A 5,164-nucleotide genomic window follows, 5' to 3' on the forward strand; every position below is an offset into this window, starting at 1 on the left:
GTATAGAGAGGGCTGCTAAAAATGTTAATATTTATGACCCTTCGGGGTGGTATATTGTTGTTCAAAAATGTTCAAATGTGTGTGAAATATTATGGGACTTAACTGCTAAGGTCATCAGTCCCTAAGCTTACACACTACTTAACCTAAATTATCCTTACGACAAACATACACACCTATGCCCGGGGGAGGACTCGAACCTCCGCCGGGACCAGCCGCACAGTCCAGGACTGCAGCGCCCTAGGGCGCTCGGCTAATCTCGCGCGGCCACTGTTGTTCAAACTGCTACAAAACAAAGACTGTATGAAGTCATTGAAATGGACCAGAAGGACTTTCTGGATTTTGGTGCTATGCAGAAGGAAAAGTTTAAGAATACTAAAATTGACAGTGAAGGAAATCAAGTACAATGGCTTAAAGTGACGCAACTTCAGTATCGCAAAAGTGATGTTAATCACATCTTTTTTAAGCATTTCCATAATCAACAACTCAGAAGTTTGCCAGTTTCCAGAAAATCCCGAAATTCCGATACAATCTTCCTGTTGGAACCGAAATACAATGGAGCACTGAAACTTCAGGGAGAGAAGGTAAAAGACCTCCTGGATCTACGCCGCAGTGGCATTATCAGGGAACAGTACCACGCATTTTACAAGAATCTTCAAGAAGAAATAGCTGGAGATTCATACTGTGGTGACAACAGTTGTGATGAAGTTAGCTAGAAAGTGAGCATTCATTGGTGATGTAGGCACAAATTCCAGTCATATGTTTTTACTTTTACTGTAACCTATCTGTTTTTAATGAGTAAATTACATTTGTAAGTACAAATGTAGATTTATTCACTTAGGATCATAAAGACGTATCTCCTTAGCACCATATTAAAAATAAATAGTGGTAGTCCAGTACAAACCATTTTTATAAATATATTATCATCTGACAGATTTTTTAAGTGTATTTATGTGTAATGTAGAAATTTTTCAGTAAAGTTTGTATTAGTCACTGAAAAACGAAATGTACTTCTTGAGCCGGCCAGAGTGGCCGAGCGATTCTAGGCGCTACAGTCTGGAACCGCGCGATCGCTACAGTCGCAGGTTCGAATCCTGCCTCGAGCATGGATGTGTGTGATGTCCTAAGGTTAGTTAAGTTTAAGTAGTTCTAAGTTCTAGGGGACTGATGACCAAAGAAGTTAAGTCCCATAGTGCTCAGAGCCATTTGGACCATTTTTGTACTTCTTGAAATATCGTTTTTTTAACCTCCTGTAAAGTAGCTAAAATGGAGTTACGTCCCTCTGATCCTCACACGATGACATGACATCCGTTCAAGTTCGTTTGTTGATCCTTCCGCTCAGTTTTTTTATTACAGAGGCCAACCAGCTCTCTGACCGAACATGCTGAGCTACCGTGCCGGTACCACTCAGCTACCGCGCGCGGACAAATGGTTCAAATGGCTCTGAGCACTATGGGACTTAACTGATGTGGTCATCAGTCCCATAGAACTTATAACTACTTAAACCTAACTAACCTAAGGACATCACACGCATCCATGCCCGAGGCAGGACTCGAACCTGCGACTGTAGCGGTCGCTCGGTTCCGGACGGTAGCGCCTAGAACCGCTCGGCCACTTCGGCCGGCACGGGGGGACAATATCCGAGTAACAAAGAGAACATATAATTTTTACCCGGAACATTTCCATTTCTCTGAAATATTGCGTTATTATAGAAAGTGGGAAAAGCGATCAGTGCTATTTTAATAACAGTGCCAATAGAAACGAGCAATAAATACTTGGCATAAGAATTGGTACGGCATTGGTTCAAATGGCTCTGAGCACTATGGGACTTAACATCTACGGTCATCAGTCCCCTAGAACTTAGAACTACTTAAACCTAACAACCTAAGGACAGCACACAACACCCAGTCATCACGAGGCAGAGAAAAAGAGGTACGGCATTGTTGAGATAATAATGGACTTGGTTACCACGTGGCGTGGCCTATTGGGTGGTAGCGTCTACATGTGAAGTGCGAGTCTTGTCCCATCTGGTCTTTGTGGCAGTTTCTGTCGTCGTCGGACATCAGTTGTATTACAGAATGGTACCATCTCTAGTCTGGAAGTATTTTACGAAGTGCGGTCTCAGTGTAGTACAGTGCTTTGTTTGGTTTAAAAGATTAAAACCAGCAGAAGTCACAACAAATTTGCGAGAAAAGAGATAACAGTTCATTCATAATTAAAATAAAAAAAAGAAAGCAGCTGACCTACTGCCTGTGTCAGTATAACATTGCTTGTAGCCCTTGAAAACGGACAAATCAACACGGAAAATAGTTCTTTGACTTCAGTTTTCACCCTTTAGATCGACTAGTCGGAATGTCCAAACAGTGGTATGATCCCCGATCATAACATGACTTCTTAGCAGAGATCCAAAAAATTAGAATCACTTGGAGAAAACTTGTGATTTTTTGTGGTAGTCAGACCCTCGTCCCTTTTGGAGAAAAGCAGCGAACATTGGACACACTGAGTTTTCATTTATTTGCCTATTTAATTTCATATTTTGAGTCTATGCATCCTGAAAATGAGGGAGTCCAAATTTTTCAATCTTTGTTCGATTTGTACGTGTATTACAAGAACAAAAAAAACTGAAAATCGGTTACTCCAGAAACCGATTATTTTGACCGGTTCTAACGGTCCAGTTAAACTGGCGTTAAAAAAAAAAAAAACAAAAAAATGACAATGGAACCGAAAACCGGTTGTTTCAGCGATAACCGTCATCCCTACCTCGTAGGTAGGGGTAGGTGAACTCACGTATTTCTCCCAGTTAATTTCTAAACTAATTTTTTTAATTGGTCAGATTTTGCACCCCCTCTGTACCTGTGACATTTGGGGGGGGGGGGGGGGGGAGTGCGGCTATCTCGCCATGCCCTCGCTACGGCCCTGTTCAGACTCGAATCGTCGTTTATTTTGATGATTTCTGTAACATTTAGTTACACGTGTAAGTCTACTTGCACGATGTTCGACAGAGAATCGGAATTTTTGCGTCGGTCACAGAAACACAGTTTTCTGCATGGACAGAACTTCCGTGATGAAGGGAAGCGTGATATAGTGAGCATTACCCCATGTAGAGTAACAAATATGGTGAGGAAACCGACTTGTCGGACACGTGAAATTTTTTAATGTGTGATGACTTACACAATTTGTGTGTGTGTGTGTGTGTGTGTCAATGTCTAGACCAATACCGTAGACTGTTGTGCAAGTTGCGTTGAGCAGTAGTCGAGATATGTGCTTGCACTAGGAGATACCAGGGACATTGCTTGCCGGGAAACAGAAGTCGCCGTTCGCTATCGACCGACGAGTCACGTCCGGCGCTGTTTGCGTCAGCTGTCGAAGTGTTTTCATTCAGGAACGCAACACTACGGTAATAACGAATATATCTACTGAAAATGCTCTCTCTCTCTCTCTCTCTCTCTGTGTGTCTGTGTGTGTGTGTGTGTGTGAGTGAATGACGAATCGATTGAGGCACTGATCTATAGTTCCGATCAAATGTGGGGCAGCCGCGAGGTAAACGGTAATTTTGCCGCAACGTAAGTACAAATTTTTACTGCTCAGCACAGAGACATAGCCGGTTAATGGTCGTTGATTAGTGTCTAGAAGTAATTTTAACTGACAGACTTCTGTCGAAACTACTGTCTGAATACAAATACGAACCAAAATTATAATCCAACTCTTGGCTTATAATGTGTGTAGGACGTTATTAGTAAAAGATACGTTCATTCTTGGTGTATGTGACAGACATTGACTTACCACATAATACATTGATTTATACGGAACATTTCTTCAGGTGCCCGTAATTCAGATCCGTCCATGCAACCACAAAAAAATTTATTTTACCATGTGCGTGACACTTTCATGAATTAAAACATTGTTTGTTATCTGGAATCAAACCTATTTATAATGTTGGTTTGGCTGTCGATCTAAAAACTATTATTTTAACTATGCATGGAAGTTTTCTTTTTTACTTCCAAACTTTTTGTATGTTTACTGTTCACATCCGTTAAGTGTCGTGTAGATGCATGCTAATTAATGGTTGTAGAACTGATTTCTTCTTGTCTGCCTAGACTGCTAGATTAAAACAATCTAGACAGCGATTATTTTAATCTAGCAATCTAGGCGGACAAGAAAATATTTGTTTTACACAACTAAGTATTGCACAATTATAGCACATAAATATTTTAATTCAATAAAACGTATCGCGGAAGGTAAAATACGCATTCTAGTAGCTGAAGGTAAAATACGCATTCTAGTAGCTGAACAGTCATTTCTGAAATATCTTAAAACTACTGTACAGTAACCACGGTCATACTGGCCAGACGAAGAATTATATGAAACACTATGAGTGTTGTGTAATTGTTCTGAAAAAGTTTTGTTTTGCAACTTTAGAACGTTATGTTTACCTTTAGAGCAGCAAGAAGAATTAAGGGTGCCTAACCAGTACGAACTTGATAAAAACTTTGTTCAAGCTCTTATTTCATTTCATTGGATTCTTCAAAGAGAACGGCAGTATTATGTGAACAAGGTGTAGTAAAACATCCAATGAATTTCACGGACAAATATCTTGTTAGCGAGCAACAGGAACGGACAGAGATTAAATTAGGGGAATTACAACGGTCTGAACATAAAAATGATGTCACTTTGCTTTTTTTTTAATTGCTTCAGTAAGCCCATCGTTTGTAAAAAGCAACAGATTAGTTGCCGATTCCGTGCCAAATTTTCAAAAGAATTCGATTCCTTCCGTTACGTTCAATTGCACATTTGCAAGAGACTTTTCCAAAATCACCGAAAAAGTTATCGGCTGTATCCTCCAGTCGGAGATACGTCGCTTTGATAGCATAAGTCGAACGAAATACGCATTGAAGTTTCATAATAACGTCTGCATTTCCCGTTTAGGTGGAGAACTCAAGATCGCGGAAGCATAAAATAGTTCAAGTGAAAACCTAAACTCTTAAGCAAAATTGCAGGCTCAGTATGAAATTTGAGTAGTATCATAAGTAATTTGAGTAGTTTTGTTGCACTAAAGGCTTAGTAAATGCTTTAAAACAAGTGAATTTGTTCGCGCGGAGGGATACACTTCCAGCTGCTCGCGCAGTCGCTGGTACTTGACGCGGCGCAACGTCGAGCGGCTGTTCAG

The sequence above is a fragment of the Schistocerca cancellata genome, chromosome 2 (assembly GCF_023864275.1).
Source record: "Schistocerca cancellata isolate TAMUIC-IGC-003103 chromosome 2, iqSchCanc2.1, whole genome shotgun sequence".
Taxonomy (NCBI): Eukaryota; Metazoa; Arthropoda; class Insecta; order Orthoptera; family Acrididae; genus Schistocerca; species Schistocerca cancellata.